This window comes from Oncorhynchus nerka, linkage group LG7 (assembly GCF_034236695.1).
Source record: "Oncorhynchus nerka isolate Pitt River linkage group LG7, Oner_Uvic_2.0, whole genome shotgun sequence".
Lineage (NCBI taxonomy): Eukaryota > Metazoa > Chordata > Actinopteri > Salmoniformes > Salmonidae > Oncorhynchus > Oncorhynchus nerka.
This window is the reverse complement of record NC_088402.1, coordinates 28,871,599-28,896,972: the sequence shown is the minus strand read 5'-3', so window position 1 is coordinate 28,896,972 and position 25,374 is coordinate 28,871,599. Positions and strand designations below refer to the sequence as shown.

Sequence of the window (25,374 nt, the reverse complement as noted above, 5' to 3'; positions counted from 1 at the left end):
GGAGAGAGGGAGAGAGAGAGAGATGCTAGGGAGGGAGAGAGAGAGAGATGCTAGCGAGGGAGAGAGGGAGAGATGCTAGGGAGGGAGGGAGAGAGAAATATGCTAGCGAGGGAGAGAGGGAGAGATGCTAGGGAGGGAGGGAGAGAGAAATATGCTAGGGAGGGAGGGAGGGAGAGATGCTAGGGAGGGAGAGAGAGATGCTAGGGAGGGAGAGAGAGATGCAGAGAGAGAGAGAGATGATAAGGAGGGAGAGAGGGAGAGAGAGATAGAGATGCTAGGGAGGGAGAGAGAGAGATGCTAGGGGAGAGAGAGATGCTAGGGAGGGAGAGAGGGAGAGAGATGCTAGGGAGGGAGAGAGGGAGAGAGATGCTAGGGAGGGAGAGAGGGAGAGAGATGCTAGGGAGGAGAGAGAGAGATGCTAGGAAGGGAGAGGGAGAGAGAGATGCTAGGGAGGAGAGAGAGAGATGCTAGGGAGGGAGATGCTAGGGAGGGAGAGAGAGAGATGCTAGGGAGGAGAGAGAGAGAGATGCTAGGGAGGGAGAGAGAGAGATGCTAGGGAGGGAGAGAGAGAGATGCTAGGGAGGAGAGAGATGCTAGGGAGAGAGGGATGCTAGGGATGCTAGGGGGAGAGGGAGAGAGAGATGCTAGGGAGGGAGAGAGGGAGAGAGAGATGCTAGGAGGGAGAGAGATGCTAGGGAGGGAGAGAGAGAGATGCTAGGGAGAGAGAGAGACGCTAGGGAGGGAGAGAGAGACGCTAGGGAGGAAGAGAGAGAGACGCTAGGGAGGGAGAGAGAGAGACGCTAGGGAGGGAGAGAGAGAGACGCTAGGGAGGGAGAGAGACGCTAGGGAGGGAGAGAGAGAGACGCTAGGGAGGGAGAGAGAGAGACGCTAGGAGGGAGAGAGAGAGAGACGCTAGGGAGGGAGAGAGAGAGACGCTAGGGAGGGAGAGAGAGAGACGCTAGGGAGGGAGAGAGAGAGAGACGCTAGGGAGGGAGAGAGAGAGAGACGCTAGGGGGAGAGAGAGAGAGACGCTAGGGAGGGAGAGAGAGAGACGCTAGGGAGGGAGGGAGAGAGAGAGACGCTAGGGAGGGAGGGAGAGAGAGAGAGACGCTAGGGAGGGAGAGAGAGAGAGAGACGCTAGGGGGAGAGAGAGAGAGAGAGACGCTAGGGAGGGAGAGAGAGAGACGCTAGGGAGGGAGAGAGAGAGACGCTAGGGAGGGAGAGAGAGACGCTAGGGAGGGAGAGAGAGACGCTAGGGAGGGAGAGAGAGAGACGCTAGGGAGGGAGAGAGAGAGACGCTAGGGAGGGAGAGAGAGAGACGCTAGGGAGGGAGAGAGAGAGACGCTAGGGAGGGAGAGGGAGAGATGCTATAGAGGGAGGGAGAGAGAGAGATGCTATAGAGGGAGGGAGAGAGAGAGATGCTATAGAGGGAGGAGGAGAGGGAGAGATGCTATAGAGGGAGGAGGAGAGGGAGAGATGCTATAGAGGGAGGAGGAGAGGGAGAGATGCTATAGAGGGAGGAGGAGAGAGAGAGATGCTATAGAGGGAGGAGGAGAGGGAGAGATGCTATAGAGGGAGGAGGAGAGGGAGAGATGCTATAGAGGGAGGGAGAGAGAGAGAGACGCTAGGGAGAGAGAGAGAGAAAGATGCTAGGGAGGGAGGGAGAGAGGGAGAGAAAGATGCTAGGGAGGGAGAGAGGGAGAGAGAGATGCTAGGGAGGGAGAGAGACGCTAGGGAGGGAGAGAGAGAGAGACGCTAGGGAGGGAGAGAGAGAGATGCTAGGGAGGGAGAGAGAGAGATGCTAGGGAGGGAGAGAGAGAGAGATGCTAGAGAGGGAGAGAGAGAGAGAGATGCTAGAGAGAGAGAGATGCTAGAGAGAGAGAGATGCTAGAGAGAGAGAGATGCTAGAGAGAGAGATGCTAGAGAGGGAGGGAGAGACAGATGCTAGGGAGGGAGAGACAGATGCTAGGGAGGGAGAGACAGATGCTAGGGAGGGAGAGACAGATGCTAGGGAGGGAGAGACAGATGCTAGGGAGGGAGAGACAGATGCTAGGGAGGGAGAGACAGATGCTAGGGAGGGAGAGACAGATGCTAGGGAGGGAGAGACAGATGCTAGGGAGGGAGAGACAGATGCTAGGGAGAGAGAGACGGATGCTAGGGAGGGAGAGACAGATGCTAGGGAGAGAGAGACGGATTCTAGGGAGAGAGAGACGGATGCTAGGGAGGGAGAGACGGATGCTAGGGAGGGAGAGACGGATGCTAGGGAGGGAGAGACGGATGCTAGGGAGGGAGAGACGGATGCTAGGGAGGGAGAGACAGATGCTAGGGAGGGAGAGACAGATGCTAGGGAGAGAGAGACAGATGCTAGGGAGGAAGAGACAGATGCTAGGGAGGGAGAGTCAGATGCTAGGGAGGGAGAGTCAGATGCTAGGGAGGGAGAGTCAGATGCTAGGGAGAGAGAGACAGATGCTAGGGAGGAAGAGACAGATGCTAGGGAGGGAGAGACAGATGCTAGGGAGGAAGAGACAGATGCTAGGGAGGGAGAGACAGATGCTAGGGAGAGAGAGACAGATGCTAGGGAGGAAGAGACAGATGCTAGGGAGGGAGAGTCAGATGCTAGGGAGGGAGAGTCAGATGCTAGGGAGGGAGAGTCAGATGCTAGGGAGGGAGAGTCAGATGCTAGGGAGGGAGAGTCAGATGCTAGGGAGGGAGAGTCAGATGCTAGGGAGGGAGAGTCAGATGCTAGGGAGGGAGAGTCAGATGCTAGGGAGGGAGAGTCAGATGCTAGGGAGGGAGAGTCAGATGCTAGGGAGGGAGAGTCAGATGCTAGGGAGAGAGAGACAGATGCTAGGGAGGAAGAGACAGATGCTAGGGAGGGAGAGACAGATGCTAGGGAGGGAGAGACAGATGCTAGGGAGGGAGAGACAGATGCTAGGGAGAGAGAGACAGATGCTAGGGAGAGAGAGACAGATGCTAGGGAGAGAGAGACAGATGCTAGGGAGAGAGAGACAGATGCTAGGGAGAGAGAGACAGATGCTAGGGAGAGAGAGACAGATGCTAGGGAGGGAGAGACAGATGCTAGGGAGGAAGAGACAGATGCTAGGGAGGAAGAGACAGATGCTAGGGAGGAAGAGACAGATGCTAGGGAGGAAGAGACAGATGCTAGGGAGGAAGAGACAGATGCTAGGGAGGAAGAGACAGATGCTAGGGAGGAAGAGACAGATGCTAGGGAGGAAGAGACAGATGCTAGGGAGGAAGAGACAGATGCTAGGGAGGAAGAGACAGATGCTAGGGAGGAAGAGACAGATGCTAGGGAGGGAGAGACAGATGCTAGGGAGGGAGAGACAGATGCTAGGGAGGGAGAGACAGATGCTAGGGAGGAAGAGACAGATGCTAGGAGGAAGAGACAGATGCTAGGGAGGAAGAGACAGATGCTAGGGAGGAAGAGACAGATGCTAGGGAGGAAGAGACAGATGCTAGGGAGGAAGAGACAGATGCTAGGGAGGAAGAGACAGATGCTAGGGAGGAAGAGACAGATGCTAGGGAGGGAGAGACAGATGCTAGGGAGGGAGAGACAGATGCTAGGGAGGGAGAGACAGATGCTAGGGAGGAAGAGACAGATGCTAGGGAGGAAGAGACAGATGCTAGGGAGAGAGAGACAGATGCTAGGGAGGAAGAGACAGATGCTAGGGAGGGAGAGACCGATGCTAGGGAGGGAGAGACAGATGCTAGGGAGGGAGAGACAGATGCTAGGGAGAGACAGATGCTAGGGAGAGAGAGTCAGAGGGAGGGAGGGAGAGACAGATGCTAGGGAGGAAGAGACAGATGCTAGGGAGGAAGAGACAGATGCTAGGGAGGAAGAGACAGATGCTAGGGAGGAAGAGACAGATGCTAGGGAGGGAGAGACAGATGCTAGGGAGGGAGAGACAGATGCTAGGGAGGGAGAGACAGATGCTAGGGAGGAAGAGACAGATGCTAGGGAGGAAGAGACAGATGCTAGGGAGAGAGAGACAGATGCTAGGGAGGAAGAGACAGATGCTAGGGAGGGAGAGACCGATGCTAGGGAGAGAGAGACAGATGCTAGGGAGGAAGAGACAGATGCTAGGGAGGGAGAGACAGATGCTAGGGAGGGAGAGACAGATGCTAGGGAGAGAGAGTCAGAGGGAGAGACAGATGCTAGGGAGAGAGAGTCAGAGGGAGGGAGGGAGAGACAGATGCTAGGGAGGAAGAGACAGATGCTAGGGAGGAAGAGACAGATGCTAGGGAGGGAGAGACAGATGCTAGGGAGGGAGAGACAGATGCTAGGGAGGGAGAGACAGATGCTAGGGAGGGAGAGACAGATGCTAGGGAGGGAGAGACAGATGCTAGGGAGGGAGAGACAGATGCTAGGGAGAGAGAGTCAGATGCTAGGGAGGGAGAGACAGATGCTAGGGAGGGAGAGACAGATGCTAGGGAGGGAGAGACAGATGCTAGGGAGGGAGAGACAGATGCTAGGGAGGGAGAGACAGATGCCAGGGAGGGAGAGAGACGCTAGGGAGGGAGAGAGAGAGACGCTAGGGAGGGAGAGAGAGAGACGCTAGGGAGGGAGAGAGAGAGAGAGAGACGCTAGGGAGGGAGAGAGAGAGAGAGAGACGCTAGGGAGGGAGAGAGAGAGAGAGACGCTAGGGAGGAATAGACAGATGCTAGGGAGGAAGAGACAGATGCTATGGAGGAAGAGACAGATGCTAGGGAGGAAGAGACAGATGCTAGGGAGGGAGAGACAGATGCTAGGGAGGGAGAGACAGATGCTAGGGAGGGAGAGACAGATGCTAGGGAGGGAGAGACAGATGCTAGGGAGGGAGAGACAGATGCTAGGGAGGGAGAGACAGATGCTAGGGAGGGAGAGACAGATGCTGGGGAGAGAGAGACAGATGCTGGGGAGAGAGAGACAGATGCTAGGGAGAGAGAGACAGATGCTAGGGAGGGAGAGAGAGACAGATGCTAGGGAGGGAGAGAGAGACAGATGCTAGGGAGAGAGACAGATGCTAGGGAGGGAGAGACAGATGCTAGGGAGGGAGAGACAGATGCTGGGGAGAGAGAGACAGATGCTAGGGAGAGAGAGACAGATGCTAGGGAGGGAGAGAGAGAGATGCTAGGGAGGGAGAGAGAGATGCTAGGGAGGGAGAGAGAGAGATGCTAGGGAGGGAGAGAGAGAGATGCTAGGGAGGGAGAGAGAGAGATGCTAGGGAGGGAGAGAGAGAGATGCTAGGGAGGGAGAGAGAGAGATGCTAGGGAGGGAGAGAGAGATGCTAGGGAGGGAGAGAGGGAGAGACAGATGCTAGGGAGAGAGAGTCAGATGCTAGGGAGGAAGAGACAGATGCTAGGGAGGAAGAGACAGATGCTAGGGAGGGAGAGACAGATGCTAGGGAGGGAGAGACAGATGCTAGGGAGGGAGAGACAGATGCTAGGGAGAGAGAGTCAGATGCTAGGGAGGGAGAGACAGATGCTAGGGAGGGAGAGACAGATGCTAGAGAGAGAGAGACAGATGCTAAGGAGAGAGAGACAGATGCTAGGGAGGGAGAGACAGATGCTAGGGAGGAAGAGACAGATGCTAGGGAGGAATAGACAGATGCTAGGGAGGAAGAGACCGATGCTAGGGAGGGAGAGACAGATGCTAGGGAGGGAGAGACAGATGCTAGGGAGGGAGAGACAGATGCTGGGGAGAGAGAGACAGATGCTAGGGAGAGAGAGACAGATGCTAGGGAGAGAGAGACAGATGCTAGGGAGAGAGAGACAGATGCTAGGGAGAGAGAGACAGATGCTAGGGAGAGAGAGACAGATGCTAGGGAGAGAGAGACAGATGCTAGGGAGAGAGACAGATGCTAGGGAGGGAGAGAGAGACAGATGCTAGGGAGGGAGAGAGAGACAGATGCTAGGGAGAGAGACAGATGCTAGGGAGGGAGAGACAGATGCTAGGAGGAGAGAGACAGATGCTAGGGAGGGAAAGAGACAGATGCTAGGAGGAGAGAGACAGATGCTAGGGAGGAAGAGACAGATGCTAGGAGGAGAGAGAGATGCTAGGGAGGAAGAGACAGATGCTAGGAGGAGAGAGACAGATGCTACGGAGGAAGAGACAGATGCTAGGGAGGGAGAGACAGATGCTAGGGAAGGAGAGACAGATGCTAGGGAAGAAGAGACAGATGCTAGGGAAGAAGAGACAGATGCTAGGGAGGAAGAGACAGATGCTAGGGGGGAAGATACAGATGCTAGGGAGGGAGAGACAGATGCTAGGGAGGAAGAGACAGATGCTAGGGAGGAAGAGACAGATGCTAGGGCGAGAGAGACAGATGCTAGGGAGGGAGAGACAGATGCTAGGGAGGGAGAGACAGATGCTAGGGAGGGAGAGACAGATGCTAGGGAGGGAGAGACAGATGCTAGGGAGGGAGAGACAGATGCTAGGGAGGGAGAGACAGATGCTAGGGAGGGAGAGACAGATGCTAGGGAGAGAGAGACAGATGCTAGGGAGAGAGAGACAGATGCTAAGGAGAGAGAGACAGATGCTAGGGAGGAAGAGACAGATGCTAGGGAGGAAGAGACAGATGCTAGGGAGGAATAGACAGATGCTAGGGAGGAAGAGACAGATGCTAGGGAGAGAGAGACAGATGCTAGGGAGGGAGAGACAGATGCTAGGGAGGGGGAGACAGATGCTAGGGAGAGAGAGACAGATGCTAGGGAGAGAGAGACAGATGCTAGGGAGAGAGAGACAGATGCTAGGGAGAGAGATACAGATGCTAGGGAGAGAGAGACACAGATGCTAGGGAGAGAGAGACAGATGCTAGGGAGGAAGAGACAGATGCTAGGCAGGAAGAGACAGATGCTAGGGAGGAAGAGACAGATGCTAGGGAGGAAGAGACAGATGCTAGGGAGGAAGAGACAGATGCTAGGGAGGAAGAGACAGATGCTAGGGAGGAAGAGACAGATGCTAGGGAGGAAGAGACAGATGCTAGGTAGGAAGAGACAGATGCTAGGGAGGAAGAGACAGATGCTAGGGAGGAAGAGACAGATGCTAGGGAGGAAGAGACAGATGCTAGGGAGGAAGAGACAGATGCTAGGGAGGAAGAGACAGATGCTAGGGAGAGAGAGACAGATGCTAGGGAGAGAGAGACAGATGCTAGGGAGGGAGAGACAGATGCTAGGGAGGGAGAGACAGATGCTAGGGAGGAAGAGACAGATGCTAGGGAGGAAGAGACAGATGCTAGGGAGGAAGAGACAGATGCTAGGGAGGAAGAGACAGATGCTAGGGAGGAAGAGACAGATGCTAGGGAGGGAGAGACAGATGCTAGGGAGAGAGAGTCAGAGGGAGGGAGGGAGAGACAGATGCTAGGGAGAGTGAGACAGATGCTAGGGAGGGAGAGACAGATGCTAGGGAGGAAGAGACAGATGCTAGGGAGGGAGAGACGGATGCTAGGGCGGGAGAGTCGGATGCTAGGGAGGGAGAGACGGATGCTAGGGCGGGAGAGACGGATGCTAGGGCGGGAGAGACGGATGCTAGGGAGGGAGAGACGGATGCTAGGGAGGGAGAGACGGATGCTAGGGAGGGAGAGACGGATGCTAGGGAGGGAGAGACGGATGCTAGGGAGGGAGAGTCGGATGCTAGGGAGGGAGAGACAGATGCTAGGGAGGGAGAGACAGATGCTAGGGAGGAAGAGACAGATGCTAGGGAGGAAGAGACAGATGCTAGGGAGGGAGAGACAGATGCTAGGGAGGAAGAGACAGATGCTAGGGAGGAAGAGACAGATGCTAGGAGGAGAGAGACAGATGCTAGGGAGGAAGAGACAGATGCTAGGAGGAGAGAGACAGATGCTAGGGAGGAAGAGACAGATGCTAGGAGGAGAGAGACAGATGCTAGGGAGGAAGAGACAGATGCTAGGAGGAGAGAGACAGATGCTAGGGAGGAAGAGACAGATGCTAGGAGGAGAGAGACAGATGCTACGGAGGAAGAGACAGATGCTAGGGAGGGAGAGACAGATGCTAGGGAAGAAGAGACAGATGCTAGGGAAGAAGAGACAGATGCTAGGGAGGAAGAGACAGATGCTAGGGGGGAAGATACAGATGCTAGGGAGGGAGAGACAGATGCTAGGGAGGGAGAGACAGATGCTAGGGAGGGAGAGACAGATGCTAGGGAGGGAGAGACAGATGCTAGGGAGGGAGAGACAGATGCTAGGGAGAGAGAGTCAGATGCTAGGGAGAGAGAGACAGATGCTAGGGAGGGAGAGACAGATGCTAGGGAGGGAGAGATAGATGCTAGGGAGGGAGAGACAGATGCTAGGGAGGAAGAGACAGATGCTAGGGAGGGAGAGACAGATGCTAGGGAGGAAGAGACAGATGCCAGGGAGGGAGAGACAGATGCCAGGGAGGAAGAGACAGATGCTAGGGCGAGAGAGACAGATGCTAAGGAGAGAGAGACAGATGCTAGGGAGGGAGAGACAGATGCTAGGGAGGGAGAGACAGATGCTAGGGAGGGAGAGACAGATGCTAGGGAGGGAGAGACAGATGCTAGGGAGGGAGAGACAGATGCTAGGGAGAGAGAGAGACAGATGCTAGGGAGAGAGAGACAGATGCTAAGGAGAGAGACAGATGCTAGGGAGGAAGAGACAGATGCTAGGGAGGAAGAGACAGATGCTAGGGAGGAAGAGACAGATGCTAGGGAGGAAGAGACAGATGCTAGGGAGGAATAGACAGATGCTAGGGAGGAAGAGACAGATGCTAGGGAGAGAGAGACAGATGCTAGGGAGGGAGAGACAGATGCTAGGGAGGGGGAGACAGATGCTAGGGAGAGAGAGACAGATGCTAGGGAGAGAGAGACAGATGCTAGGGAGAGAGAGACAGATGCTAGGGAGAGAGAGACAGATGCTAGGGAGAGAGAGACAGATGCTAGGGAGAGAGATACAGATGCTAGGGAGAGAGAGACAGATGCTAGGGAGGAAGAGACAGATGCTAGGCAGGAAGAGACAGATGCTAGGGAGGAAGAGACAGATGCTAGGGAGGAAGAGACAGATGCTAGGGAGGAAGAGACAGATGCTAGGGAGGAAGAGACAGATGCTAGGTAGGAAGAGACAGATGCTAGGGAGGAAGAGACAGATGCTAGGGAGGAAGAGACAGATGCTAGGGAGGAAGAGACAGATGCTAGGGAGGAAGAGACAGATGCTAGGGAGAGAGAGACAGATGCTAGGGAGAGAGAGACAGATGCTAGGGAGAGAGAGACAGATGCTAGGGAGAGAGAGACAGATGCTAGGGAGGAAGAGACAGATGCTAGGGAGAAAGAGACAGATGCTAGGGAGGAAGAGACAGATGCTAGGGAGGAAGAGACAGATGCTAGGGAGAGAGAGACAGATGCTAGGGAGAGAGAGACAGATGCTAGGGAGGAAGAGACAGATGCTAGGGAGAGAGAGACAGATGCTAGGGAGGAAGAGACAGATGCTAGGGAGGAAGAGACAGATGCTAGGGAGGAAGAGACGCTAAAAAAAAACGTATTTTTCAAATTGGCATGTTTTGTTTTTAAATGTCTGCACAAGAGTGAAGGTTTCATCGAGTTGTGAGATAGTACTTTTGCACATATAACACACTGTGGCTGAGGAAAGGCACTATTCCCAATATAAGTGAACCACAAATCAATGCAGTTCTCATCATATTTGCGCCTCATCGATGGTCCAACATCCCTGTCTGTTGTTCGGTGCTTTCCTGGGTAAGGGGGCAGTAGCTCTTTGGCTGCAGCAGATTCACAACTGTCAGTGTTGATGCTAGCTGGGCTAACAAAATGTAGAATTACTGATGCTAGCATTGGATGTGCTCGTGGAAGCAGAACAACTTGTGTTGTCAACAGTTGCAGGTGTAGTACTGCTGGTAGTAGCAGTATTACCAGTAGAGCTGGTATGTGTCTTTATGGATGTGGCCCTTACTTTTTTTAACCATTTATCCATTTTCAAGCAAACGAAAAGAGCAGCCGCTACGTTTGGCTACATACGGACCATTAGTGGAATTCCCGCGAGAGAGTAACGGTTAATGTGATTGGATGTTCATTATTTGACTAGACTACCTGTATTTGACATTGTGTTGTTATTTCACTGAACACTAGATGGTTTCATTTTATTTTTGACAGTAAAACGAGGCTACTCAGGTGAGAAAAAAACCTCACCCAAATGTCTAGTCCCGTTAGAAAATATAAATGGACTGTTTGAAAATGTGAAGAAAAAAATTATATACTGTATATATATACAGTGGGGGGGAAAAGTATTTAGTCAGCCACCAATTGTGCAAGTTAAAAGTGCACTTAAAAAGATGAGGCCTGTAATTTTCATCATAGGTACACTTCAACTATGACAGACAAAATGAGAAAAAAAATATCCAGAAAATCACATTGTAGGATTTTTAATTAATTAATTTGCAAACCAGAGCACCTTCTTCCACATGTTTGGTGTGTCTCCCAGGTGGCTTGTGGCAAACTTTAAACGACACGTTTTATGGATATCTTTAAGAAATGGCTTTCTTCTTGCCACTCTTCCATAAAGGCCAGATTTGTGCAATATACGACTGATTGTTGTCCTATGGACAGAGTCTCCCACCTCAGCTGTAGATCTCTGCAGTTCATCCAGAGTGATCATGGGCCTCTTGGCTGCATCTCTGATCAGTCTTCTCCTTGTATGAGCTGAACGTTTAGAGGGACGGCCAGGTCTTGGTAGATTTGCAGTGGTCTGATACTCCCTCCATTTCAATATTATCGCTTGCACAGTGCTCCTTAGGATGTTTAAAGCTTGGGAAATCTTTTTGTATCCAATCCGGCTTTAAACTTCTTCACAACAGTATCTCGGACCTGCCTGGTGTGTTCCTTGTTCTTCATGATGCTCTCTGCGCTTCTAACGGACCTCTGAGACTATCACAGTGCAGGTGCATTTATACGGAGACTTGATTACACACAGGTGGATTGTATTTATCATCATTAGTCATTTAGGTCAACATTGGATCATTCAGAGATCCTCACTGAACTTCTGGAGAGAGTTTGCTGCACTGACAGTAAAGGGGCTGAATAATTTTGCACGCCCAATTTTTCAGTTTTTGATTTGTTAAAAAAGTTTGAAATATCCAATAAATGTCGTTCCACTTCATGATTGTGTCCCACTTGTTGTTGATTCTTCACAAAAAAATATAGTTTTATATCTTTATGTTTGAAGCCTGAAATGTGGCAAAAGGTCGCAAAGTTCAAGGGGGCCGAATACTTTCGCAAGGCACTGTATGTATATATATATATGTGTATTTTTTTTAATATATATATTTTTTTTAGATGTGAATCACATTTTTTTCTGACAAACCGCATTGCAAAGAGGTTATAAGCTGTCTCAGCTGTCTCAGCATGTCTCAGTATGTCTCAGCATGTCTCAGCATGTCTCAGCATGTCTCAGCATGTCTCAGCATGTCTCAGCTGTCTCAGCATGTCTCAGCATGTCTCAGCATGTCTCAGCATGTCTCAGCATGTCTCAGCTGTCTCAGCATGTCTCAGCATGTCTCAGCATGTCTCAGCATGTCTCAGCTGTCTCAGCATGTCTCAGCATGTCTCAGCTGTCTCAGCATGTCTCAGCATGTCTCAGCATGTCTCAGCATGTCTCAGCTGTCTCAGCATGTCTCAGCATGTCTCAGCATGTCTCAGCATGTCTCAGCATGTCTCAGAGAGTGGTCCTGGGAGCGGAGTACACATCCAGTATGTAGTGGAGATGGTCCTGGGAGCGGAGTACACATCCAGTATGTAGTGGAGATGGTCCTGGGAGCGGAGTACACATCCAGTATGTAGTGGAGATGGTCCTGGGAGCGGAGTACACATCCAGTATGTAGTGGAGATGGTCCTGGGAGCGGAGTACACATCCAGTATGTAGTGGAGATGGTCCTGGGAGCGGAGTACACATCCAGTATGTAGTGGAGATGGTCCTGGGAGCGGAGTACACATGTAGTGGAGATGGTCCTGGGAGCGGAGTACACATGTAGTGGAGATGGTCCTGGGAGCGGAGTACACATGTAGTGGAGATGGTCCTGGGAGCGGAGTACACATGTAGTGGAGATGGTCCTGGGAGCGGAGTACACATGTAGTGGAGATGGTCCTGGGAGCGGAGTACACATGTAGTGGAGATGGTCCTGGGAGCGGAGTACACATGTAGTGGAGATGGTCCTGGGAGCGGAGTACACATGTAGTGGAGATGGTCCTGGGAGCGGAGTACACATGTAGTGGAGATGGTCCTGGGAGCGGAGTACACATGTAGTGGAGATGGTCCTGGGAGCGGAGTACACATCCAGTATGTAGTGGAGATGGTCCTGGGAGCGGAGTACACATCCAGTATGTAGTGGAGATGGTCCTGGGAGCGGAGTACACATCCAGTATGTAGTGGAGATGGTCCTGGGAGCGGAGTACACATCCAGTATGTAGTGGAGATGGTCCTGGGGACTGAGTACACATCCAGTATGTAGTGGAGATGGTCCTGGGAGCTGAGGATACATCCAGTATGTAGTGAAGATGGTCCTGGGAGCGGAGTACACATCCAGTATGTAGTGGAGATGGTCCTGGGAGCTGAGGATACATCCAGTATGTAGTGAAGATGGTCCTGGGAGCTGAGGATACATCCAGTATGTAGTGGAGATGGTCCTGGGAGCTGAGGATACATCCAGTATGTAGTGGAGATGGTCCTGGGAGCTGAGGATACATCCAGTATGTAGTGGAGATGGTCCTGGGAGCTAGGGATACATCCAGTATGTAGTGGAGATGGTCCTGGGAGCTGAGGATACATCCAGTATGTAGTGGAGATGGTCCTGGGAGCTGAGGATACATCCAGTATGTAGTGGAGATGGTCCTGGGAACTGAGTACACATCCAGTATGTAGTGGAGATGGTCCAGGGGACTGAGTATACATCCAGTATGTAGTGGAGATGGTCCTGGGAGCTGAGGATACATCCAGTATGTAGTGGAGATGGACCTGGGGACTGAGTACACATCCAATATGTAGTGGAGGTGGTCCTGGGGACTGAGTACACATCCAGTATGTAGTGGAGATGGTCCTGGGGACTGAGTACACATCCAGTATGTAGTGGAGATGGTCCTGGGGACTGAGTATACATCCAGTATGTAGTGGAGATGGTCCCGGGGACTGAGTGGCGACCATGCAACAGGGTTATTATGTTGTCTCAGCACATCTTAGGGAGTGGTGGCATAGTCCCACTTTCTTCCCATCTTCATGGTCTGCTCTAGTCTGCGTGTGTTAGACATGTAACCTAGCATACAGTAGGGGGTCCTAGTGAAGTGGCCATCTTGCAACAGGGTTACTATGCCGTCTCAGCACATCTCATATAGTGGTGGCGTCTGAATGTCTATTACTTCATGACCATCCAGCATGTACTGTGCTGTAGGAGGTCACTGTAGTGAAGTGGCCACCATGTAACATGGTTATTCAACTTGGCTCCTGAGTAATGGTCCTATAGAGGTGGTCACTGGGGACCCCAGCAGAGCAGCAATCACAGATCACACAACACTGTTTACTCTCTGCAAATTGGCCCGAGAGGGGCGGCCGGGGGCCCGTGGGGTCCGGAGTGGGCTAGTTAAAGTGATGGAGGTGACTTCTGGTCATTGATTTTCCCCTTGTCTTCAGTTCAGCATCTCTCCCAGCCTACCCGGCCACCACTGGGCCACAGACCGCTGCGACACCCCTCTTGCCTTTAAATAACACTAAACTTTGGTTAAACCTGGGCTGTGTGTGAAATACAACCTCCATTTATGAGATGATCATGCTTTAGCCACTTGGCTGGATTCAGAACGAGTCGCTTGTTGAGGCTGATTGATCTGGTCAGTCTTTAAGGTATGCAGGTGCCCTTATGGAGGGAATAGAGAGAATAGTGTAGGGATCATGCACTCGAACAAGGGGATTCTTGTTTTCACCTGTGTTAGACCAAGGTAAGAGATTGACATTCAAACTGAGGGGGAAAGGATTCTCAATAGAAAGATCAATAGAATACTAACAGATGATTTTGTTGTTGAGATAAAACCTGATCTGAGGTTAGTTGGTGAAACATTGTCTGGCCATCCCATCTCTCATATCAGACGTGTTATAAATGTCCTCCCATCTCTCACATCAGACGTGTGTTATAAATGTCTTCCCATCTCTCATATCAGACGTGTGTTATAAATGTCCTCCCATCTCTCATATCAGACGTGTTATAAATGTCCTCCCATCTCTCATATCAGACGTGTTATAAATGTCCTCCCATCTCTCATCTCAGACGTGTTATAAATGTCCTTCCATCTCTCATATCAGACGTGTGTTATAAATGTCCTCCCATCTCTCATATTAGACGTGTGTTATAAATGTCATCCCATCTCTCATATCAGACGTGTGTTATAAATGTCCTCCCATCTCTCATATCAGACGTGTGTTATAAATGTCCTCCCATCTCTCATATCAGACGTGTGTGTTATAAATGTCCTCCCACCTCTCATATCAGACGTGTTATAAATGTCCTCCCATCTCTCATATCAGACGTGTGTTATAAATGTCCTCCCATCTCTCATATCAGACGTGTTATAAATGTCCTCCCATCTCTCATATCAGACGTGTGTTATAAATGTCCTCCCATCTCTCATATCAGACGTGTGTTATAAATGTCCTCCCATCTCTCATATCAGACGTGTTATAAATGTCCTCCCATCTCTCATCTCAGACGTGTTATAAATGTCCTTCCATCTCTCATATCAGACGTGTGTTATAAATGTCCTCCCATCTCTCATATCAGACGTGTGTTATAAATGTCCTCCCATCTCTCATATCAGACGTGTGTGTTATAAATGTCCTCCCATCTCTCATATCAGACGTGTGTTATAAATGTCCTCCCATTTCTCATATCAGACATGTTATAAATGTCCTCCCATCTCTCATATCAGACGTGTTATAAATGTCCTCCCATCTCTCATATCAGACGTGTTATAAATGTCCTCCCATCTCTATCAGATATAAATGTCCTCCCATCTCTCATATCAGACGTGTGTTATAAATGTCCTCCCATCTCTCATATCAGACATGTTATAAATGTCCTCCCATCTCTCATATCAGACGTGTTATAAATGTCCTCCCATCTCTCATATCAGACATGTTATAAATGTCCTTCCATCTCTCATATCAGACGTGTTATAAATCTCTCATATCAGACGTGTGTTATAAATGTCCTCCCATCTCTCATATCAGACGTGTTATAAATGTCCTCCCATCTCTCATATCAGACGTGTTATAAATGTCCTCCCATCTCTCATATCAGACGTGTTATAAATGTCCTCCCATCTCTCATATCAGACGTGTGTTATAAATGTCCTCCCATCTCTCATATCAGACGTGTTATAAATGTCCTCCCATCTCTCATATCAGACGTGTGTGTTATAAATGTCCTCCCATCTCTCATATCAGACGTGTGTTATAAATGTCCTCCCATCTCTCATATCAGACGTGTTATAAATGTCCTCCCATCTCTCATATCAGACGTGTGTGTTATAAATGTCCTCCCATCTCTCATATCAGACGTGTGTTATAAATGTCCTCCCATCTCTCATATCAGACGTGTTATAAATGTCCTCCCATCTCTCATATCAGACGTGTGTGTTACAAATGTCCTCCCATCTCTCATATCAGACGTGTGTGTTATAAATGTCCTCCCATCTCTCATATCAGACGTGTGTTATAAATGTCCTCCCATCTCTCATATCAGACGTGTTATAAATGTCCTCCCATCTCTCATATCAGACGTGTGTGTTATAAATGTCCTCCCATCTCTCATATCAGACGTGTGTTATAAATATCCTCCCATCTCTCATATCAGACGTGTTATAAATGTCCTCCCATCTCTCATATCAGACGTGTTATAAATGTCTTCCCATCTCTCATATAATACGTGTTATAAATGTCCTCCCATCTCTCATATCAGACGTGTGTTATAAATGTCCTCCCATTTCTCATGTCAGACGTGTTATAAATGTCCTCCCATCTCTCATATCAGACGTGTGTGTTATAAATGTCCTCCCATCTCTCATATCAGACGTGTGTTATAAATGTCCTCCCATCTCTTATATCAGACGTGTGTGTTATAAATGTCCTCCCATCTCTCATATCAGACGTGTGTTATAAATGTCCTCCCATCTCTCATATCAGACGTGTGTTATAAATGTCCTCCCATCTCTCATATCAGACGTGTTATAAATGTCCTCCCATCTCTCATATCAGACGTGTTATAAATGTCCTCCCATCTCTCATATCAGACGTGTGTTATAAATGTCCTCCCATCTCTCATATCAGACGTGTGTTATAAATGTCCTCCCGTCTCTCATATCAGACGTGTGTTATAAATGTCTTCCCGTCTCTCATATCAGACGTGTGTTATAAATGTCTTCCCGTCTCTCATATCAGACGTGTGTTATAAATGTCCTCCCACCTCTCATATCAGACGTGTTATAAATGTCCTCCCATCTCTCATATCAGACGTGTGTTATAAATGTCCTCCCATATCAGACAAGTTATAAATGTCCTCCCATCTCTCATATCAGACAAGTTATAAATGTCCTCCCATCTCTCATATCAGACGTGTGTTATAAATGTCCTCCCATCTCTCATATCAGACGTGTTATAAATGTCCTCCCATCTCTCATATCAGACGTGTTATAAATGTCCTTCCATCTCTCATATCAGACGTGTGTTATAAATGTCCTCCCATCTCTCATATCAGACGTGTGTTATAAATGTCCTCCCATCTCTCATATCAGACGTGTGTCTTATAAATGTCCTCCCATCTCTCATATCAGACGTGTGTTATAAATGTCCTCCCATCTCTCATATCAGACGTGTGTTATAAATGTCCTCCCATCTCTCATATCAGACGTGTTATAAATGTCCTCCCATCTCTCATATCAGACGTGTGTTATAAATGTCCTCCCATCTCTCATATCAGACGTGTTATAAATGTCCTCCCATCTCTCATATCAGACGTGTTATAAATGTCCTCCCATCTCTCATATCAGACGTGTTATAAATGTCCTCTCATATCAGACGTGTTATAAATGTCCTCCCATCTCTCATATCAGACGTGTTATAAATGTCCTCCCATCTCTCATATCAGACGTGTTATAAATGTCCTCCCATCTCTCATATCAGACGTGTGTTATAAATGTCCTCCCATCTCTCATATCAGACGTGTGTTATAAATGTCCTCCCATCTCTCATATCAGACGTGTGTGTTATAAATGTCCTCCCATCTCTCATATCAGACGTGTGTTATAAATGTCCTCCCATCTCTCATATCAGACGTGTGTTATAAATGTCCTCCCATCTCTCATATCAGACGTGTGTTATAAATGTCCTCCCATCTCTCATATCAGACGTGTGTGTTATAAATGTCCTCCCATCTCTCAAATCAGACGTGTGTGTTATAAATGTCCTCCCATCTCTCACATCAGACGTGTTATAAATGTCCTCCCATCTCTCATATCAGACGTGTGTGTTATAAATGTCCTCCCATCTCTCAAATCAGATGTGTGTGTTATAAATGTCCTCCCATCTCTCATATCAGACGTGTGTGTTATAAATATCATCCCATCTCTCATATCAGAAGTGTTATAAATGTCCTCCCATCTCTCATATCAGACGTGTGTGTTATAAATGTCATCCCATCTCTCATATCAGACGTGTTATAAATGTCCTCCCATCTCTTATATCAGACGTGTGTTATAAATGTCCTCCCATCTCTTATATCAGACGTGTGTGTTATAAATGTCCTCCCATCTCTCATATCAGACGTGTGTTATAAATGTCCTCCCATCTCTCATATCAGACGTGTTATAAATGTCCTCCCATCTCTCATATCAGACGTGTGTTATAAATGTCCTCCCATCTCTCATATCAGACGTGTGTTATAAATGTCCTTTCATCTCTCATATCAGACGTGTGTTATAAATGTCCTCCCATCTCTCATATCAGACGTGTGTGTTATAAATGTCCTCCCATCTCTCATATCAGACGTGTTATAAATGTCCTCCCATCTCTCATATCAGACGTGTGTTATAAATGTCCTCCCATCTCTCATATCAGACGTGTTATAAATGTCCTCCCATCTCTCATATCAGACGTGTGTTATAAATGTCCTCCCATCTCTCATATCAGACGTGTGTTATAAATGTCCTTACATCTCTCATATCAGACGTGTGTTATAAATGTCCTCCCATCTCTCATATCAGACGTGTGTGTTATAAATGTCCTCCCATCTCTCATATCAGACGTGTGTTATAAATGTCCTCCCATCTCTCATATCAGACGTGTTATAAATGTCCTCCCATCTCTCATATCAGACGTGTGTTATAAATGTCCTCCCATCTCTCATATCAGACGTGTTATAAATGTCCTCCCATCTCTCATATCAGACGTGTGTTATAAATGTCCTCCCATCTCTCATATCAGACGTGTGTTATAAATGTCCTCCCATCTCTCATATCAGACGTGTTATAAATGTCCTCCCATCTCTCATATCAGACGTGTGTTATAAATGTCCTCCCATCTCTCACATCAGACGTGTTATAAATGTCCTCCCATCTCTCATATCAGACGTGTGTGTTATAAATGTCCTCCCATCTCTCATATCAGACGTGTTATAAATGTCCTCCCATCTCTCATATCAGACGTGTTATAAATGTCCTCCCATCTCTCATATCAGACGCGTGTTATAAATGTCCTCCCATCTCAGACGTGTTATAAATGTCCTCCCATCTCTCATATCAGACGTGTTATAAATGTCCTCCCATCTCTCATATCAGACGTGTGTTATAAATGTCCTCCCATCTCTCATATCAGACGTGTGTTATAAATGTCCTCCCATCTCTCATATCAGACAAGTTATAAATATCCTCCCATCTCTCATATCAGACAAGTTATAAATGTCCTCCCATCTCTTATATCAGACGTGTTATAAATGTCCTTCCATCTCTCATATCAGACGTGTGTTATAAATGTCCTCCCATCTCTCATATCAGACGTGTGTTATAAATGTCCTCCCATCTCTCATATCAGACGTGTTATAAATGTCCTCCCATCTCTCATATCAGACGTGTGTGTTATAAATGTCCTCCCATCTCTCATATCAGACGTGTGTTATAAATGTCTTCCCATCTCTCATATCAGACGTGTGTTATAAATGTCCTCCCATCTCTCATATCAGACGTGTGTTATAAATGTCTTCCCATCTCTCATATCAGACGTGTTATAAATGTCCTCCCATCTCTCATATCAGACGTGTGTTATAAATGTCCTCCCATCTCTCATATCAGACGTGTTATAAATGTCCTCCCATCTCTCATATCAGACGTGTTATAAATGTCCTCCCATCTCTCATATCAGACGTGTGTTATAAATGTCCTCCCATCTCTCATATCAGACGTGTTATAAATGTCCTCCCATCTCTCATATCAGACGTGTGTTATAAATGTCCTCCCATCTCTCATATCAGACGTGTTATAAATGTCCTCCCATCTCTCATATCAGACGTGTGTTATAAATGTCCTCCCATCTCTCATATCAGACGTGTGTGTTATAAATGTCCTCCCATCTCTCATATCAGACGTGTGTTATAAATGTCCTCCCATCTCTCATATCAGACGTGTGTTATAAATGTCCTCCCATCTCTCATATCAGACGTGTGTGTTATAAATGTCCTCCCATCTCTCATATCAGACGTGTGTTATAAATGTCCTCCCATCTCTCATATCAGACGTGTGTGTTATAAATGTCCTCCCATCTCTCATATCAGACGTGTGTTATAAATGTCCTCCCATCTCTCATATCAGACGTGTGTGTTATAAATGTCCTCCCATCTCTCATATCAGACGTGTGTTATAAATATCCTCCCATCTCTCATATCAGACGTGTTATAAATATCCTCCCATCTCTCATATCAGACGTGTTATAAATGTCCTCCCATCTCTCATATCAGACGTGTGTTATAAATGTCCTCCCATCTCTCATATCAGACGTGTGTTATAAATGTCCTCCCATCTCTCATATCAGACGTGTGTTATAAATGTCCTCCCATCTCTCACATCAGACGTGTTATAAATGTCCTCCCATCTCTCATATCAGACGTGTTATAAATGTCCTCCCATCTCTCATATCAGACGTGTTATAAATGTCCTCCCATCTCAGACGTGTTATAAATGTCCTCCCATCTCTCATATCAGACGTGTTATAAATGTCCTTCCATCTCTCATATCAGACGTGTGTCATAAATGTCCTCCCATCTCTCATATCAGACGTGTGTTATAAATGTCCTCCCATCTCTCATATCAGACGTGTGTTATAAATGTCCTCCCATCTCTCATATCAGACGTGTGTCATAAATGTCCTCCCATCTCTCATATCAGATGTGTTATAAATGTCCTCCCATCTCTCATATCAGACGTGTGTTATAAATGTCCTCCCATCTCTCATATCAGACGTGTGTTATAAATGTCCTCCCATCTCTCATATCAGACGTGTGTTATAAATGTCCTCCCATCTCTCATATCAGACGTGTGTCTTATAAATGTCCTCCCATCTCTCATATCAGACGTGTTATAAATGTCCTCCCATCTCTCATATCAGACGTGTGTTATAAATGTCCTCCCATCTCTCATATCAGACGTGTGTGTTATAAATGTCCTCCCATCTCTCATATCAGACGTGTGTTATAAATGTCCTCCCATCTCTCATATCAGACGTGTGTTATAAATGTCCTCCCATCTCTCATATCAGACGTGTGTTATAAATGTCTTCCCATCTCTCATATCAGACGTGTGTGTTATAAATGTCCTTCCATCTCTCATATCAGATGTGTGTTATAAATGTCCTCCCATCTCTCATATCAGATGTGTTATAAATGTCCTCCCATCTCTCATATCAGACGTGTGTTATAAATGTCCTCCCATCTCTCATATCAGACGTGTGTTATAAATGTCTTCCCATCTCTCATATCAGACGTGTGTGTTATAAATGTCCTTCCATCTCTCATATCAGATGTGTGTTATAAATGTCCTCCCATCTCTCATATCAGACGTGTGTTATAAATGTCCTCCCATCTCTCATATCAGACGTGTGTCTTATAAATGTCCTCCCATCTCTCATATCAGACGTGTTATAAATGTCCTCCCATCTCTCATATCAGACGTGTGTTATAAATGTCCTCCCATCTCTCATATCAGACGTGTGTGTTATAAATGTCCTCCCATCTCTCATATCAGACGTGTGTTATAAATGTCCTCCCATCTCTCATATCAGACGTGTGTTATAAATGTCTTCCCATCTCTCATATCAGACGTGTGTGTTATAAATGTCCTTCCATCTCTCATATCAGATGTGTGTTATAAATGTCCTCCCATCTCTCATATCAGATGTGTTATAAATGTCCTCCCATCTCTCATATCAGACGTGTGTTATAAATGTCCTCCCATCTCTCATATCAGACGTGTGTTATAAATGTCTTCCCATCTCTCATATCAGACGTGTGTGTTATAAATGTCCTTCCATCTCTCATATCAGATGTGTGTTATAAATGTCCTCCCATCTCTCATATCAGACGTGTTATAAATGTCCTCCCATCTCTCATATCAGACGTGTGTTATAAATGTCCTCCCATCTCTCATATCAGACGTGTTATAAATGTCCTCCCATCTCTCATATCAGACGTGTGTGTTATAAATGTCCTCCCATCTCTCATATCAGACGTGTGTGTTATAAATGTCCTCCCATCTCTCATATCAGACGTGTTATAAATGTCCTTCCAGCCGATGAGTAATGATCCCTATTTTTATTTCAATTTCCTCCCCTCTAGTAAAGCCGGCAGAGTATGACACTTCATTAACTTAATTAGGCTAACTTAATTAGCTACTTTCACAGGTCAAGCCATGAAGCTTTCTGATTGATGGGTCTGTGTGTAAAAGGTAATCATCCTCCGAAATGGGTAGAACATCAAAACAACACCTAAACGTATATTAACTGCAACCCTGTAACCAACGTCAGAACACAAATGGTACCCTATTCTAATAGTTCCCTATTTTAAACAACGTCAGAACACAAATGGTACCCTATTCTAATAGTTCCCTATTTTAAACAACGTCAGAACACAAATGGTACCCTATTCTAATAGTTCCCTATTTTAAACAACGTCAGAACACAAATGGTACCCTATTCTAATAGTTCCCTATTTTAAACAACGTCAGAACACAAATGGTACCCTATTCTAATAGTTCCCTAAACAACGTCCCTATTTTAAACAACGTGGTACAGAACACAAATGGTACCCTATTCTAATAGTTCCCTATTTTAAACAACGTCAGAACACAAAAGGTACCCTATTCTAATAGTTCCCTATTTTAAACAACGTCAAAACACAAATGGTACCCTATTCTAATAGTTCCCTATTTTAAACAACGTCAAAACACAAATGGTACCCTATTCTAATAGTTCCCTATTTTAAACAACGTCAAAACACTCGACTAAAACACTCCGCCTCCTATAACGGCTCATATCATCCAATGAAATGCAAACACAGGAACACACACACACAGTAACGCACACACACACTAACACACACACACACACACACACTAACGCGCACACACACTAACGCGCACACACACTAACACGCACACACAGGAACACACACACACAGGAACACACACACACAGGAACACACACACAGGAACGCGCACACACTAACACGCACACACAGGAACGCGCACACACACACACACAGTAACGCGCACACACTAACACGCACACACACACTAACGCGCACACACTAACGCGCACACACTAACGCGCACACACTAACCACATACTAACGCGCACACACTAACGCGCACACACTAACGCGCACACACTAACGCGCACACACTAACGCGCACACACAGTAACGCGCACACACACACACAGTAACGCGCACACACACACAGTAACGCGCACACACACACAGTAACGCGCACACACACACAGTAACGCGCACACACACACAGTAACGCGCACACACACACAGTAACGCGCACACACACACAGTAACGCGCACACACACACAGTAACGCACACACACACACAGTAACGCGCACACACACACAGTAACGCGCACACACACAGTAACGGGCACACACAGTAACGCGCACACACAGTAACGCGCACACACACTAACGCGCACACACAGTAACGCGCACACACACTAACGCGCACACACACTAACGCGCACACACAGTAACGCGCACACACAGTAACGCGCACACACTAACACGCACACACTAACACGCACACACACTAACGCGCACACACTAACACGCACACACACTAACACGCACACAGTAACACGCACACAGTAACACGCACACAGTAACACGCACACAGTAACACGCACACACAGTAACGCGCACACAGGAACGCACACACACACTAACGCGCACACACAGTAACACGCACACACAAAACCAGCAACTTAGATTTCTTAAACACACAACTAGCGTTAGGTCACGCAGGGAACTAGGAACTTTACAGAAAAATGGCCTTTTTGCACTTGGTCGTTTCTTGGCCTTGAATAAACTGAAAAGGAAAACATAACTCTTTCACGGACAGTAATTGCACAAGTTTTAAGTCTTTTGATGACAAGTAAAGTCTAAAGTGTATCTAAAGAAGCTCTGCCCACACAGGAACCCACCGTCCACCCGTTGCAGAGCGTTCCAACTGCTTTAACTGCTGCCTGGGCAACTGCCTCTCCTCATCTCTGGATACATTACAGAGGCGTCTAGCGAGAGTGGCGCCGTGGCCACCAACACAATGCAGGATGTCAAATAAAGCTTTAAACAAGCCCCCCTCGGCACTACCGCGGCCGAGTAACGGGCTCTGGAATGAAAGGCCATCCGTATATTACGGCACGACTGTCAGTTTATTACTGGGATCTACTGGGCCAGGACCTGGGGTGACAGGGGAAGGCAGGGATTTAGGGCTGTGGTCTTGGTCAGGCCACAGGTTTATCTAAGCCAGGCAGGCAGGGAGAACCAGAGACCCGTAATGAACTCCAGGCTGCCTAATAAATAATTGTATCACCCTGGCCTAGCCGCACGCACACTCACACACACACACAGAAAAGTGTGCGTCTGCTGACACCAATGAGCGCATTCCTACACACAGACCGTTTGTTTTTTCTACACTCCTAATTTCAAGACGCGGGGAAAGACGATTCATAATACAAAAGCATTGTATAATACAAGAGACATCACAGTGTTGATCAAGAGAGACAAACACTCTGATACACAGAGAGAGGATGGATGGAAGTTAGAGAGGATGACTACACGTGGGGTCCACAATATCATGGACCAAACTCATCAAGTCAAATGTTGCTACTACGTCAACCCAACGTTTGGATCAGACTAACAGTTCACAGGCTAATCTGTGTCCTTTATTCAAAGGACAGCGAAGGCATGAACACGGTGCAATGCATTGTCAAACAAATATTTGTTGTTTGAACAAAAAAAATCAAAGATAAGTTAAAAAGGTGCAGCAACTATTTCAAGCTTAAATCAACTTAAAATATTGTGTAACCTCAACTTACATCAAGTTTACTGTGACTCGCTGGCTGGCTCCTGTGTCCCTACTCCCAACCTACCTACGGTCTCTCCTTCAGTTCCATTCGTCCTTCCGGATGTAAGCTCCTTCCACTCAGCTACCAGTCAGTCAGGGCGGGAGGGAGGGATAACAAGTCAAATTCTGATCATCGAGCTAGAGCTACATCTTTCCTCCACTGTCAGACCAGCAGGCTGACACAGCTCTGTGTGACCGACCCAGCCACCCACCCCCCTTGGCTTCTCTCACCATGTAAATCACATTTGAGACAGTCGGTCAGGTATGATTCAGCTGCACTTAAAGTTGCCATTTAAAGCACCATTCCTTTCCCACAGGCACAAGCGATTCACAGCATGCAGCAGAGGCTTGGCATTTACAAGCCTCATATTATAGAAAAACTTCCCTTAAATTCTGCTCTCATCTCCCAGAGTGCAAAGTCCAGGCAATTATCTCCAACACTCACTTCCGCCCATTACCGACTTAATACCTGAAAACACATTACAAGTTTTTAGAACATGTGTCTTTTATAAAAAATAGGAAATTGTGGCATTCGTACAAACAAGCTGAAGGTATGTAATGATTGTGAAGCGTTTTGACAAACACTTTTATCATACACTGTTGCTCAGACTTGGATTCACATGATTACTCAATGAAATACATGGAAATAGCTAGAAGTTTGACACTTCAGCTAAAGACGATGTAGTTTGGT

General features: G+C 47.5%; 1 protein-coding gene across 3 annotated transcripts in view; it reads right to left on the bottom strand.

Annotated features, from left to right (window-relative positions):
• LOC115131417 (PHD finger protein 14) overlaps positions 1-25,374 on the bottom strand; it is a 143,692-nt gene that overhangs the window by 45,751 nt on the left and 72,567 nt on the right. Inside the window, exon 20 of one of the 3 annotated variants that reach the window (XR_010464298.1) lies at positions 24,709-25,152. The exons of the other annotated variants lie outside the window; for them this stretch is intronic. The gene's annotated coding sequence lies outside the window, so the exon portion shown is untranslated. The remainder of the gene's footprint in view (positions 1-24,708; positions 25,153-25,374) is intronic. 3 annotated transcript variants of the gene reach the window in all.